The sequence below is a fragment of the Schistocerca americana genome, chromosome X (assembly GCF_021461395.2).
Source record: "Schistocerca americana isolate TAMUIC-IGC-003095 chromosome X, iqSchAmer2.1, whole genome shotgun sequence".
NCBI classification, from domain to species: Eukaryota; Metazoa; Arthropoda; class Insecta; order Orthoptera; family Acrididae; genus Schistocerca; species Schistocerca americana.
This window is the reverse complement of record NC_060130.1, coordinates 314,692,956-314,709,803: the sequence shown is the minus strand read 5'-3', so window position 1 is coordinate 314,709,803 and position 16,848 is coordinate 314,692,956. Positions and strand designations below refer to the sequence as shown.

At 44.4% G+C, this 16,848-nt stretch overlaps 1 protein-coding gene across 1 annotated transcript in view; it reads right to left on the bottom strand.

The window, feature by feature from the left end:
• LOC124555990 (organic cation transporter protein-like) overlaps positions 1 to 16,848 on the bottom strand; it is a 349,132-nt gene that overhangs the window by 236,465 nt on the left and 95,819 nt on the right. The window lies entirely within an intron of this gene.

Genomic DNA, 16,848 nt, shown 5'->3' with positions numbered 1-16,848 from the left:
CATCACACACATCCATGCCCGAGGCAGGATTCGAACCTGCGACCGTAGCAGTCGCGCGGTTCCGGACTGAGCGCCTAGAACCGCTAGACCACCGCGGCCGGCGGGTATTCATTCGACAAATATATTATACTAGAACTGACATGTGATTACATTTTCACGCAATTTGGGAGCACAGATCCTGAGAAATCAGTACCCAGAACAACCACCTCTCGCCGTAATAACGGCCTTGATACGCCTGGGCATTGAGTCAAACGGAGCTTGCATGGCGTGTACAGGTACAGCTGCCCATGCAGCTTCGCACGATACCACAGTTCATCAGGAGTAGTGACTCGCGTATTGTGACGAGCCAGTTGCTCGGCCACTATTGAGCAGACGTTTTCAATTGGTCAGAGATCTGGAGAATGTGCTGGCCAGGGCAGCAATCGAACATTTTCTGTATCCAGAAAGGCCCGTACAGGATCTGCAACATGCGGTCGTGCATCATCCTACTGAAATGTAGGGTTTCGCAGGGATCGAATGAAGGATAGAGCCACGGGTGTCAACACATCTGATATCTAACGTCCACTGTTCAAAGTGCCGTCAATGCGAACAACAGGTGACCGAGACGTGTAACCATTGGCACCCCATACCATCACCACAGGTGATACACCAGTATGGCGATGACGAATACATGCTTCCAATGTGCGTTCAGCGCGATGTCGCCAAACACGGATGCGACCATCATGATGCTGCAAACGGAACCTGGATTCATCCAAAAAAATGACGTTTTACCATTCGTCCACCCAGGTTCGTCGTTGAGTACACCATCGCAGGCGCGCCAGTCTGTGATGCAACATCAAGGGTAACCGCAGCCATGGTCTCCGAGTTTATAGTCTATACTGCTGCAAACGTCGTCGAACTGTTCGTGCAGATGATTGTTGTCTTGCAAACGTCCCCATCTGTTGACTCAGGGATCGAGACGTGGCTGCACGATCCGTTACAGCCATGCGGATAAGATGCCTGTCATCTCAACTGCTAATGATACGAGGCCTTTGGGATCCAGCACGGCGTTCCGTATTACCCTCCTGAACCCGCCGATTCCATATTCTGCAAACAGTCATTGGATCTCGACCAACGCGAGCAGCATTGTCGCGATACGATAAACCGTAATCGCGATAGGCTATAATCCGACCTTTATCAAAGTCGGAAACATGATGGTACGCATTTCTCCTCCTTACACGAGGCATCACAACACCGTTTCACCAGGCAACACCGGTCAACTGCTGTTTGTGTATGAGAAATCATTGGAAACTTTCCTCATGTCAGCACGCTGTAGGTGTCGCCACCGGCGCCAACTTTGTTGAAAAGCTAATCATTTGCATATCACAGCATCTTATTTCTGTCGGTTAAATTTCGTCTCTGTAGCGCGTCATCTTCGTGGTGTAGCACTTTTAATGGCCAGTAGTGTATTAACAGTGTACTCTACACCTACGGTATTCTCACAAGTAGAGTGCCATCGCACGCTACACATCGGTACCCAAATGGCCTCCATGGCACAACTATTAAACATCGGCCCTCTAATCTACACTGATGAGCCAAAGCAACTGGTACAAGCATGCGTATTCAAATACAGAGATATATGAACAAGCAGAATAGGTGCGGCGGTCGGCAATGCCTATATGAGATAACAAGTGTCTGGCGCAGTTGTTAGATCGGTTGCTGCTGCTACACTGGCAGGTCATCAAGATTTAAGTGAGTTTTAACGTGGTATTATAGTCGGTGCACGAGCAATGGGACACAGCATCTCCGAGGTAGCGATGAAGAGGGGATTTTCCGTACGACTATTTCGCAAGTGTACCGTGAATATCAGTAATCCGGTAAAGCATCAAATCTCTGACATCACTGCGGCCGAAAAAAGATCCTGCAAGAATGGGACCAACGACAACTAAGGAGAATCGTTCAGCGTGAGCAAAGTGCAACCATTCCGCAGATTGCTGCAGATTTCAATGCTGGACCATCAACAAGTGTCAGCGTGCGAACCATTCAACGAAGCATCATCGATATGGGCTTTCGGAGCCGAAGGTCCACTCGTGTACCCTTCATGACTGCGTGACACTAAGCTTTATGCCTCGCCTGGGCTCGTCAACATCAACATGGACGTGTACAGGTATAGAGATAACCTAATGAATCGATGGACCCTGCATGTCAACAGGGGAGAGTTGAAGCTGGAGGGGGCTCTGTAATGGTGTGGGGTGTGTGCAGTTGGAGTAATATAGGATCCCATCAGATACTACTCTGACAGGTGACACGTACGTAAGCATTCTGCCTGGCCACCTGTATCCATTCATGTCCATCGTGCTTTCCAATGGACGTGGGCAATTCCAGCAGAACAATGCGACACCTCACGTGTCCAGAATTGCTACAGAGTGGTTCCAGGAACACTCTTTTGAGTTTATAAACACTTCCGCTGGACACCGTACACCCTGACATGAACATTATTGGCTATATCTGGAATGCCTTGCAACGTGCTGTTCAGAAGAGATCTCCACCCGCTCGTACTCTTACGGATTTATGGACAGCTCTACAGGATTCATGGTGTCAGTTCCTTCCAACACTAAATTACGGATGTATGGACAGTCCTACAGGATTCGTGGAGTCAGTTCCTTCCAGCACTACTTCAGACATTAGTCGAGTCCATTCCACGTCGTGTTGCAGCACTTCCGCGCGCTCGTGGGGGGCCCTACATGATATGAGGCAAGTGTACTACTTTCTTTGGCTCTTCAGTGCGTATCTTAACTTCGCTGCACAGAAATACACTACCTTACTAAAACACTGAAGCACCCATGAGATTTACTTACATGTGAATATAATTTTTTTTTTGTTAGACAATGTTTATGTCCCATTTGGAACTGTGAGTGACTGGCGACGTTCTAGAACGTGACTATTTCTCTACCTAGACCTGTCACCTTGCCCTCTGACAAGTTTCATCAAATTCAATGAACTCAGGGTTAGTGAACGAGCAATCTCCTACAGTTATATTCTTGCATTTCTCCAGAAGATGCAAATGGAGAACTATATTCTGAAATATTTTGAGCAATGGATAGAACAGCTGTAGATATTTATGGTGTCAAACAAATCCTATGAGGGTCTATCGAATGGGAACTGACTTAAAGAAACTGTTATAGAAAGTGAAGAGGAAGTAAATGAAATAAAATGGTAGATATGATACTGCAAGAAGAATATGACAGAGCACTGAAAGAGCTAAGTCGAAAGTAGTTTACTGGAGTGTACTACGTCCCATCATAATAATGGAGATACTTGGGAGAGCCAGCCAATACAAAGCTATTTCATCTTATTTGTAAGCTATTAGAGGTGGGAAATATCCTAAGGCTTGAAGCAGATTCCAAAGAAGGCAGGTGCTAACTGTTGTGAATATTACCGAACCATCAATTTAATAAGTGATGTTGGAAGAATACTGATACGAATTATTTACAGGAGAATGGTAAAACCTGTAGAAGCTTATCTTGGTGACATCAGTTTTGGTATAGGAGAAATGTAAGAACACGCGAAGTCATACTGACCGTAAGACTTATGTTATAAGATAGGGTGAAGAAAGGCAAACCTAAATTCAAAGCATTTCTTTATTTACAGAGAGCTTCTGACAATCATGAATGGAACACGCTCTTTGAAATTTCGATAGTACAGGGGTAAAATACAGGGAACGGAAAGTTATCTACCTCTTTTACAGAAATCAGACTGCAATTATGAGAGACGAGGGCATGAAAGGGAGGCATTGTTGAGAAGGGAGTGAGACAGGAGTGGAGAATCTCTCCAATATTATTCAGTCTGCACTTTGAGCTAACAGTAAAGGAAAACAAGAGGAAATATGGAAAGGGATTTCATGTCCAGGGAGAAGGAATAAAAACTTCGAGGTTTAAACATATAACACGTCAGCCTCAGTTGCAAATAGAAACCAATCTTTACCTAGGTCTCAGCCAAAATAATTTGGCCTTCTCCAGAAGCTATTGACACTAAACTATTGCATGCCAAAGTTTGTCCATGTCAAGTATAAAACTATAGCACCGTAGTACCCAGTCATAAATCTACATTACTTAGCTAAAGAGAAACATCAAGCCCCACTGCGCGGACGAGGTCGGTTGGCCTCGAGAGCTGCGCCGGAACTAATCGCAGCGAGCATCTATGTACCGGGCACCGCTGATGGTCATGCGCATGCGAGCGTGGAAATATAGATGCTTAACAGTAGCTACCAATACGTTAGGAATTGGATTAATATAAGCATTAAAACTGTTAATGGTGTAATATGTAACCGAACTTACTTCTGAGGAGAAAGAGAACCCAATAAACGGATTCGGAACCCGTAAGAAAGACTAGCTATTACTCGGCAAAATTATTCCTCAATTTTCAATACATTAGACTAAAGAAACCGGAGTCAGGCGTCGGCGGCTGCAAAGGCAACGCAGCATCAGGGCCGGTGAATCAAAGGTTGAAACCTACGAAAAAGTTCTTATTTCTCAATCGTAGCTGGTCATTAAGTAGCTTTTCTTTATAAAGCAACAGGTGTTTAAAGATTTGCAACTCCTCAAGGATGTCAAGTCTAGTACCTTTCACAGGACTCACATTCGGGAGGACGACGGTTCAATCCCGCGTCCGGCCATCCTGATTTAGGTTTACCGTGATTTCCCTAAATCGCTCCGGGCAAATGCCGGGATGGTACCTTTGAAAGGGCACGGCCGACTTCCTTCCCCGTCCTTCCCTAATCCGATGAGACCAATGACCTCGCTGTCTGATCTCCTCCTCCACAACAATCTCAACCTCTAGTGCCTTTAACCTCGCAATTTAATAGCTCTGTGTTATTTGGTGGATTAGGAGCAAGGGCCAATTGAACAAGGTGCTCGGCAAAAGTCGAGCCACGCGTGCCATCACCACTTTTCGTGGGTATATGTTCGTTATCTGCAGAGCTAGTTGGCATATAAACTTGTACTACTGTAGTAGGTGTGGGCTTCGTATCTATCTTGGCCACAATAATGCGTTCACTATGCTGTTTGTAGTAGCTTACCCGCATTCCTATTTTCCTATTCATTATTAAACCTACTCCTGCATTACCCCTATTTGATTTTGTGTTTATAACCCTGTATTCACCTGACCAGAAGTCTTGTTCCTCCTGCCACCGAACTTCACTAATTCCCATTATATCTAACTTCAACCTATCCATTTCCCTTTTTAAATTTTCTAACCTACCTGCCCGATTAAGGGATCTGACATTCCACGCTCCGATCCGTAGAACGCCAGTTTTCTTTCTCCTGATAACGACATCCTCTTGAGTAGTCCCCGCCCGGAGATCCGAATGGGGGACTATTTTACCTCCGGAATATTTTACCCAAGAGGACGCCATCATCATGTAATCATACAGTAAAGCTGCATGCCCTCTGCAGATGACGAAGAAATTGAAGAAATGTATGATGAAATAAAAGAAATTATTCAGGTAGTGAAGGGAGACGAAAATTTAATAGTCATGGGTGACTGGAATTCGAGTGTAGGAAAAGGGAGAGAAGGAAACATAGTAGGTGAATATGGATTGGGGGACAGAAATGAAAGAGGAAGCCGCCTGGTAGAATTTTGCACAGAGCACAACATAATCATAACTAACACTTGGTTTAAGAATCATGAAAGAAGGTTGTATACATGGAAGAACCCTGGAGATACTAAAAGGTATCAGATAGATTATATAATGGTAAGACAGAGATTTAGGAACCAGGTTTTAAATTGTAAGACATTTCCAGGGGCAGATGTGGACTCTGACCACAATCTATTGGTTATGACCTGTAGATTAAAACTGAAGAAACTGCAAAAAGGTGGGAATTTAAGGAGATGGGACCTGGATAAACTAAAAGAACCAGAGGTTGTACAGAGATTCAGGGAGAGCATAAGGGAGCAATTGACAGGAATGGGGGAAATAAATACAGTAGAAGAAGAATGGGTAGCTTTGAGGGATGAAGTAGTGAAGGCAGCAGAGGATCAAGTAGGTAAAAAGACGAGGGCTAGTAGAAATCCTTGGGTAACAGAAGAAATATTGAATTTAATTGATGAAAGGAGAAAATATAAAAATGCAGTAAGTGAAACAGGCAAAAATGAATACAAACGTCTCAAAAATGAGATCGACAGGAAGTGCAAAATGGCTAAGCAGGGATGGCTAGAGGACAAATGTAAGGATGTAGAGGCCTATCTCACTAGGGGTAAGATAGATACCGCCTACAGGAAAATTAAAGAGACTTTTGGAGATAAGAGAACGACTTGTGTGAATATCAAGAGCTCAGATGGAAACCCAGTTCTAAGCAAAGAAGGGAAAGCAGAAAGGTGGAAGGAGTATATAGAGGGTCTATACAAGGGCGAAGTACTTGAGGACAATATTATGGAAATGGAAGAGGATGTAGATGAAGATGAAATGGGAGATATGATACTGCGTGAAGAGTTTGACAGAGCACTGAAAGACCTGAGTCGAAACAAGGCCCCCGGAGTAGACAATATTCCATTGGAACTACTGACGGCCGTGGGAGAGCCAGTCCTGACAAAACTCTACCATCTGGTGAGCAAGATGTATGAAACAGGCGAAATACCCTCAGACTTCAAGAAGAATATAATAATTCCAATCCCAAAGAAAGCAGGTGTTGACAGATGCGAAAATTACCGAACTATCAGCTTAATAAGTCACAGCTGCAAAATACTAACACGAATTCTTTACAGACGAATGGAAAAACTAGTAGAAGCCAACCTCGGGGAAGATCAGTTTGGATTCCGTAGAAACACTGGAACACGTGAGGCAATACTGACCTTACGACTTATCTTAGAAGAAAGATTAAGGAAAGGCAAACCTACGTTTCTAGCATTTGTAGACTTAGAGAAAGCTTTTGACAACGTTGACTGGAATACTCTCTTTCAAATTCTAAAGGTGGCAGGGGTAAAATACAGGGAGCGAAAGGCTATTTACAATTTGTACAGAAAGCAGATGGCAGTTATAAGAGTCGAGGGACATGAAAGGGAAGCAGTGGTTGGGAAGGGAGTAAGACAGGGTTGTAGCCTCTCCCCGATGTTGTTCAATCTGTATATTGAGCAAGCAGTAAAGGAAACAAAAGAAAAATTCGGAGTAGGTATTAAAATTCATGGAGAAGAAATAAAAACTTTGAGGTTCGCCGATGACATTGTAATTCTGTCAGAGACAGCAAAGGACTTGGAAGAGCAGTTGAATGGAATGGACAGTGTCTTGAAAGGAGGATATAAGATGAACATCAACAAAAGCAAAACAAGGATAATGGAATGTAGTCGTATTAAGTCGGGTGATGCTGCGGGAATTAGATTAGGAAATGAGGCACTTAAAGTAGTAAAGGAGTTTTGCTATTTGGGGAGCAAAATAACTGATGATGGTCGAAGTAGAGAGGACATAAAATGTAGGCTGGCAATGGCAAGGAAAGCGTTTCTGAAGAAGAGAAATTTGTTAACATCCAGTATTGATTTAAGTGTCAGGAAGTCATTTCTGAAAATATTCGTATGGAGTGTAGCCATGTATGGAAGTGAAACATGGACGATAAATAGTTTGGGCAAGAAGAGAATAGAAGCTTTCGAAATGTGGTGCTACAGAAAAATGCTGAAGATTAGATGGGTAGATCACATAACTAATGAGGAAGTATTGAATAGGATTGGGGAGAAGAGAAGTTTGTGGCACAACTTGACCAGAAGAAGGGATCGGTTGGTAGGACATGTTCTGAGGCATCAAGGGATCACCAATTTAGTATTGGAGGGCAGCGTGGAGGGTAAAAATCGTAGAGGGAGACCAAGAGATGAATACACTAAGCAGATTCAGAAGGATGTAGGTTGCAGTAGGTACTGGGAGATGAAAAAGCTTGCACAGGATAGAGTAGCATGGAGAGCTGCATCAAACCAGTCTCAGGACTGAAGACCACAACAACAACAACATGTTCGTTATATCTACCTGAGAGGGCTCTCCATGTCTGGCCGGTGTAATAACTCGGGCAATCATTACAAGTGATTTTGTACACCCCAGAACGAGATCTACATCTACATCTACATGATTACTCTGCAATTCACATTTAAGTGCTTGGCAGAAAGTTCATCGAAGCACAATCATACTATCTCTCTACCATTCCACTCCCGAACAGCGCGCGGGAGAAACGAACACCTAAACCTTTCTGTTCGAGCTCTGATATCTCTTATTTTATTTTCATGATCATTCCTACCTATGTAGGTTGGGCTCAACAAAATATTTTCGCATTCGGTAGAGAAAGTTGGTGACTGAAATTTCGTAAATAGATCTCGCCGCGACGAAAAACGTCTTTGCTTTAATGACTCCCATCCCAACTCGCGTGTCATATCTGCCACACTCTCTCCTCTATTATGTGATAATACAAAACGAGCTGCCTTTTTTTTGCAGCCTTTCGGTGTCCTCCGTCAATCCCACCTGGTAAGGATCCCACACCGCGCAGTAATATTCTAACAGAGGACGAACGAGTGTAGTGTAAGCTGTCTCTTTAGTGGACTTGTAGCATCTTCTAAGTGTCCTGCCAATGAAACGCAACCTTTGTCATTAGTATTCTTTAACGAATGGATCAGGTTCTTTCGGAGGCTGTTATTCGTAGAATATGCAATCTTAAATCCGTGGCTCTTTAAGAGTCGTCCTATTTTATAAGATGCTTTGCCTATGAAGGGAACCGAAATGAAGCTAGTGGAGCTATCCTCTGGTGTGACACCTAGTGTAGATGAGGTCGCAGTTTTTTTACCTGTTTTCTTGTTACAAATGTGTCTCACAATCCCTGATTTATATCCATTATTATAGGCGATAACTTCTAGGGTTTGTAACTCGTTCTCCATTGCGTCTGCTGAAAGAGGAATGGCGAGCGCTCGGTGTATGCAAGAATGGAAGAAGGCCATTTCGTGGGCTGGGATGATTTTATCGGAAAAGGTATTTTTCCGAAACATGTTAAATCTAATACGGTTGTCCTCTATTGCCAAATTTAGGTCTAAATCAAAGATCTATGGGGAGATTCATTTTCCAGCGTAAAGCTTATGTTCTCGTGGAGTTTATTAAAAGTTGTGAAAATTTGATCTATATCATCTTGAGAGCCGTTAGTTATGAAGAGTAAGTCGTCTACATATATTGCATAAAAGATAATTTTGCTCGCTAAATCTGCATTATTTTGAAAGAAAATGCGTCCCATAGAATTTACAAATATTTCAGATAAACTACCTGCCAGAGGGCTTCCCATTGCTAGACCAGATGGTTGAGAATACATTCTTCCATTAAAAGAGAAATAGTTATACTTCAAGATAATGCGCAAGAGAGTCATTATTTCATCTATTTCAGTGTCGGATAATTTTTTGTTGGACCGCAAGTTAACTTCTAAAATGTCTAAAGATTGGTTTACTGGCACGTTAATGTACAGACTTGTGATGTCAAAGGAAACGAATTTAGAAACATCAGAGCAGATTAAAGTTTTCAATCTGCTAGCTAGATCAACCGTGTTTTTAACTGAGTAATTATCCACAAATACCAAGTTTTCTTTTATTTTATAATGCAGACGTCTGGCTAATTTATGATAAGTGCTTTGGTGCTATCCACTATCGGACGGATCGGACCATTAATCTTATGGACCTTAAATTGGCTCCTTAAGATTGGCGGTTTCGGATTAATATTTATGAGCCATTTTTTACGAGCTTCCCCTACAAGTTTTTTAGTATTGTGAGCACCTACGCTTATCCCTTTTTGCAAAGTGGCGGTGGGACCTTTTTCGAGAGGTACAATATCATTTTCTTCAAAAAATTTGTTGTCTTCTCTACATACTCATCTTTACTGGAAATAATCAAGGAGTTGCCTTTGTCGGCTTCAGTAACCACGGTGTCATTATTTTTCAACTTACGATTAATGCTTTTTGCGGTATTTAGTACGTTAGCGTCCGTTTGCATGGTGGTCAATTCTTTTTCTAAAATGTTGCAAGACTCGTAAACTTTCGCGTTTGCACATTTTTAGCTGTTTTAGAGCACCAGAGGCCTATTTTAAGATCCACTATTACATTTTCTAATACGCCAGCTTCGCTAACTGTGGGTTCTACGTTGTATTTGAATCCTTTAGACGACAGCTTGTTTTCAGAAGACGTGAAACTAATGTTTGTTTTATTAACCATTCTCTCATAAAAGCTGGGTCCGTTTATTGAATTAATATAATTGCTCTGCTTGTTACAGCAATCAGCCCGATTTGACATATCTGCACGTTTTCTAGCATACCTTTTAGCAATTTCGTCTTTCCATTGCTCCACTCACACTGACACAGACCGCACTACGCTCTGAACTGGTGCGAATCAAGTGGCGATTGTACACGTGACGTGCGCATCACAGGGTGTGGTTATATGCATACATTCATGTCCAATGGTATCCACTCATCCGGGCCACTTTTATTTGCCCCACTCTGTGTAAGGAAATGGAAAATGGAAATGAGCGTTTGGCGTCAATGGACGGGAGTGCGGGGCAGGTCCGGCCGCCTTGGTGCAGGTCTTACTACATTCGACGCCATATTGGGCGACCTGTGTGCCGGATGGGGATGAGATGATGATGAAGACAACACAACGCCCAGCCCTGAGCGGAGAAAATCTCCGATCCAGTCGGGAATCGAACCCGGGCCCGTAGAAGGGCAATCCGTCACGCTGACCACTCAGCTACCGGGGCGGACATAAGGAAATGAGACACTAAAATTAGTAGATGAATTTTGCTGTCTGGGCAATAAAATAAATGGCAAAGGAAGGAGTAGTGAGGATATAAAATGCAGACTGTCAATAGCAAGAAAAGCGTTCCTGAAAAATAGGAAGTTTTGAACGTCTAATATAAATGTTTTAGGTAGTATTTTCTGAATGTGTTTGCGTGGATTGTAGGTTTTTACGGAAGTGAAACGTAGATGATAAGCAGTTCAGACAAGAAGAGAATAGAATCTCTTGAAATGTGATGGTACAAAAAAGGTTGAAAATTAGACGAGTAGATCGAATAACAAATGAGAAGGCACTGAATAGAATTGATGAAAAAAGAAATTTGTGACAGTTTCACTAAAACAGAGGGTCGGTTGACGGGACACATTGTGAGGCATTAAGAAATCATCAGCTTGGTGTTGGAAGGAAGTGGGGAGGGGGGGGGGGGGAGGAGGGGGTGAAAATTATACAGGGAACACAGTAAGGCGTTTCAAATGCCTATAACCTGCGGTAGCTACGTAAATGTCGTGTGACTAGGGCCTCCCGCCGGGTAGACGGTTCACCGGGCGAAAGTCTTTCGATTTGACGCTACTTCGGCGACTTGCGCGTCGATGGGGATGGAATGATGGTGATTAGGACAACACAACACCCAGTCCCCGAGCGGAAAAAAATCTCCGACCAAGCCGGGAATCGAACCCGGGCTCTTAGGATTGACAGTCTGTCGAGCTACCCACTTTTTTTTTATCTCATTTTGTTCGCCGCATCTGCTCGGGGCGGACGTCGTAAGACACCCTTTTTTTGAGTTCGTTGTTGATCGATTAACTCAGATTTTTTTTTATTACAGAGGGCAGCTACCCCTCTGACCGAACACGCTGAGCTACCGTGCCGGCACCCACTCAGCTACCGGGGGCGGACGGTAGGTACGTAGAGATGCAGAGGCTTGTGCAGGATGAACTAACGTGAAGAGCTGCATCAAACCAGTCCTCGGAGAGAAGGTCGCAACAACAACATTTAGGGCGAGCACAAAGAACTGCACGCATTCGATGAGTACATTTTTTTTCATTACCCTAGACGACATTTTCCGGTGGAGTACAAGATCACGCTTCATCGATCTGGCGAAGGCTGCAACAGATAAGGACCCAGTTCAAGATCGTTTAACCTTCGTGCACTAATAAGACACGACGAAAAAATTGGTCAGCCCCACAGATATCAAGCCAACACCGTGTAAATCCACTTCTAACCATGATAATAGCATCAGTTCGATAACGAACAAAGTCCACAAGTTTCCTCGCGTACGCCACAAGCAGCTGAAAGCACTCATTGATGATTAGATCCTGTAGAATTACCAAATTGCGGGGATGTTCATTGCTACGTTTCTACCATTCTTCTACGGAGTTCGAGACATTTTCTATGTGATTGAAATAGGGTGTCACTTTTTAGTCTTTCCCGTCGGATGTTTCGCAAATACACCACTCGGGTTTGCGCCGGATCATATTGAGCAAATCTTATATAGCAATATTTCTTCGGTACAACTGTTACGCATCTTCAGGTGATGGTAGTTGCTACTAGTGTCTCAGCTGCGAGGCGCGACTGATGAGGATCGCACGGCGGCGTCGAAATTTGTCAGGGCAGGAGCTCGATATACGCATGCAGGGAAGGCTCTCGCAGTTGGATGAAGGGTAACACTAATTTGACTTGACTTTCTGCAAACATGACGTCACTATGACCTCACACGCAATATCGGCAACCGGAGGAACTGCTATCGACTTTCATTAGCTGTCGATGTGTGCCTTTCTCGCACGGGTAACAGCTCACAAGACTACATGCACACGTGACGTCATTTTGACACCATACACAGTTCCGAAGATTTATAAAAACACGCCGTTCTTGGCACTATTTATTATAATTATTGTTTTAATTGAACGTTACATAATGACTTATCGGCGGTTAAACCTTTTGTGAGATATAACTAAGTGCACGGGGTGCAAACCTTCGTAATCTCAATGTGGTGTAGTGGTTATGAGTACGCAATTGTGTAGTGGGAGATTGTTGGTTGTTGGTTCGCGCCTTGCATTCTGCGATAAATGTTGTGTCTGGGTGGCACACTGGTTAACACAACTGCCTACTAAGCAGTTTCGCCCTGCACCTCGAGCGAGCAGGTTATTCTTACTTCCGCCTGTACAGCAGCACCGCGTGTGTCGAACTTGGGTGTACTCAATCTTGTGTGTGTATCGGCCGCTGCCGCATCGTTCGTTGTTGGTTTGTTCTCTGCTGGCGGCGTATTCTGCCGTGCCATGATGAGTGTGGAGTCTCTCAAGAATAGTCCTCGTCGGGGTGCCGTTCGTTACAGTTTTGGCAAGAGTACTCGACATGTTCAACCGGGCTCTCTAGAATTTCACGATTGGTTGGTTAATGCGATTCGAGTTACATCTCATCAGATAGATACTGCTTATGTTGATTCTGGTTTGTATGCATTTTTCTGTGAAGTTTCAAGATCCCTCGCAAGTAGACCGGATTTCCCTCGGGTTGTTTCTCAGGTGATGTTTACACGTCGTAATGGTTCCGTAAGTCCAGTCCTTCTTGCAAATGCGGCGATCGAGTATATTCCGGTTAGAGTTTAGAAACTTCAAAAAAATGGTTCAAATGGCTCTGAGCACTATGGGACTCAACTGCTGTGGTTATTAGTCCCCTAGAACTTAGAACTACTTAAACCTAACTAACCTAAGGACAGCACACAACACCCAGCCATCACGAGGCAGAGAAAATCCCTGACCCCACCGGGAATCGAACCCGGGAACCCGGGCGTGGGAAGCGAGAACGCTACCGCACGACCACGAGATGCGGGCTTAGAAACTTCCATCCGAAGTGGACGATTCATTTCTTAAGGAGGTGTTGCTGCCTTATGGTGTCGTCTGGCATATCCGGCGGGAACGCTGGTCTGCTCAACATCGCTTGCAATGTTGCAATGGTATCCGAACCGTAGGGATGTGTGTTCAAAAGAATATTCTTTCACACCTGAATGTTTGTGGTTACCGGATTAATATTACGTATGCAGGGGAAGGAGGAACCGGCTTGCTCTGTAGTGAAAGTGCCCACCTCAGATCCAACTGTCCTTGCTGTATTAAGGTTTGAAAGTCGTCCTATGAAAAACGTTAACATTAGTTGAATTAGTGTCTTCGCAATCTGCTGTCTGTGCTTCTAAAGCTTTAGAGGACATTGGGCAGGCATTGCACTCACCCACTCTCTGAGCGACTTTGCACCGTTACCGGCACGCTCAGTTGTGGCTTCTGAGTGGTGGAGGGTGCTTCTTCCAGTGGTGATCCTTTGAAAACTGACGTTAACTGCGGTTCTCGTTTCACGACGCTGGTCCTGTTGATGTTGAAATGAATTTTGCATCTGCGTCCTCTCCTCTACCCCTAAGAACCACTGTTCCGGTGGTCCCGATGATTTAACAGGGACATCGTCTGCCGTTCTACTTTTGCAGTTCAAAATGGTTCGCCGGCCGAAGTGGCCGTGCGGTTAAAGGCGCTGCAGTCTGGAACCGCAAGACCACTACGGTCGCAGGTTCGAATCCTGCCTCGGGCATGGATGTGTGTGATGTCCTTAGGCTAGTTAGGTTTAAGTAGTTCTAAGTTCTAGGGGACTGATGACCTTAGATGTTAAGTCCCATAGTGCTCAGAGCCATTTGAACCACTTGAACAGTTTATTTATGCAAGCCGATGTTGTGAGTTTGCAAGAACTGTTATTTGACGTGTTTTGTCACCCTGGGTATTCTGTGTTTTTTAACTTTGCGCCGGAAAGCTGAACAGCCATGGCCGTGTTTTATAGGGATGGTATTCCGTTAACGGACTTTGACACGCTGAACGATGGTCGGGGTATAGAACGTCGGTTTTACGATCCCCCTTAATTTTTCTTTATGGTCCATCTGGACCTGGTCGTACATATGACTGCTCGCGCTTTTATATGAAAGATGCCTTTTTTACTTCGCCAAAAGCAGCGAAAAATTTTGATTGGTGGGGGGGGGGGGGGGGGGAGGAATTTCAACCGCGTATTACGTCCTGTGGATCAGAGTTCCATTTAACGATGCAGTTGCGTCGTTGACTCTACAGGATGCTTGGATATGCAGATATCCCACATTTGAGCGTTTTACGTATTTTACAGCTATTTCTAGTAGTCGAATAGACCGTTTTTATTTGTCTACTTCCCTATGTAGTCAACTTTTGTTACCTGATGTAATTCCCGCCAGCTTCGGTGATAACTGTGTTTCAATGACTCTTAACAACGTCCCTCAGCGGGTACATCTTTCTCGTCCCACTTGGAAGCTAAATATTTTACATCTGGTGCACCCCTTTCTGGGGGATATCATCATTGCCGTGCCGTGTGGGGGTGGACAAGCCGTTTCCAAGTGCGTTAGCCCTCAAATATTGAATGGTGGGTTGCCATTTGCGAACCTCGACTTCGCACTGCACTCATGCGTTTTAGCCCTAGTGAAGCGGCTGAAATGAGGAGGACTCGAGAATTTTATTAGGCTGCCCTTCGCGATCTTTATGAGAGTGCTCGAGACGTCCCTTTAAGAATTATGGAGGTTCACCACGTGAAGACGAAACTCCTTCAACTCAAAAGACTGGAATTAGAAGGTCTTCGTTTGCGTTCCCAGCCTCGTTTGATTCTCCAGGATGAGTTGGCGTCTCTTTGTCATCCAATTCGGCTTCGAAAGCGATGTCAGAGTACGTGTCTCACTACCATTCGTTCTATAGATGGACGTGAGTGGTCACCCCAACCACATACAATGCTTGAACTTTCCCGGTATTTTTCCGATCTTTATATTGGAGTGATATCAGACAGTATACGGTCTGCTGTTTTTACTTCCCTCATTGATAGTGTTGTTGGCTGGGCTCTAAGCACTATGGTACTTAACAGCTTTGGTCATCAGTCCCCTAGAACTTAGAACTACTTAAACCTAACTAACCTAAGGAAATCACACAACATCCAGTCATCACGAGTCAGAGAAAATCCCTGACCCCGCCGGGCATCGAACCCGGGAACCCGGGCGCGGGAAGCGAGAACGCTACCGCACGACCACGACCTGCGGACGATAGTGTTGTTACGCCAGCTCTCCATGAGAAGTTTTTGGCAGATTTTCACCGTGATGAGGTGTCTGACATTGTAGTTCACTCTACCTTCTGCAAATCATCAGCTTTGGATGGGTTTCGCAAAGAATTTTACGTGCGGCTTTGGCTTCTGATAGGAGATACGATAACATCTACAGTGAATTAAATTGTGCAAGGGGTACACCACCCGCCCTACTTTAAGGTTGGAAAAACTGTTTTAACTCCCTAAAACACGTGACGTCTGTCCGTGAATCAGATCTAACCGATAACGCTATCCAATTTTGCTTATAAAATCGTAGCGCGGGCGATAAATAGCCGTTTGTCGATTTTGCTTGTTGACAGTGCCGAGCGTTATCAAAGTTGTCTCCCGGGTGTTCTCTCCTGACTTCTGTTGCTGAATGTCGTGATCTCATCTCGATTACTTCCACTGTTCCTGGGTCAGGAGCTTTACTCTTTATTGTTTTTAATCACACGTTTGACCCACTTAGTCATGAGTTTATGTTGCGAGTGTTGACAGCTGCTGGTTTCAATGATGCTGCACGACGGATATTCACCTCTCTAATTATTGGTGTTCATCGGTCCACTGTCGTGAATAGAAGTGTGTCGAGGTGTCCTGCGAGGGAGTGCCCAATCTATGTCGTTATTCGCGCTATTTATGGAACCTTTATTGCGGTCCGTAGCTGCTCGGTTGGACATCTGATCGTTATTGGGCGAAAGGTTCAGCATTCGCGCGTATGCCGATGCCGTTATGGTAGTCCTGCGTACTCATATGACATATAGGTGCTCAAGGACATTTTGGATGCATTTTATCGTGTTGCGGGAGCACAGACTAACGATCGGAAGTTTCTGATACTCAGCTTGGGGGAATTTGACGCGGTCAGATTCCATGGGCTGTGGCTGTCGCCTTTCATCGATCGTTGTGTGTTACTATTTATTGATCGTTGTCCGATGAACATGGCTGCGTTAAACTGAAAGTCCGTCACGGATAGGATTCC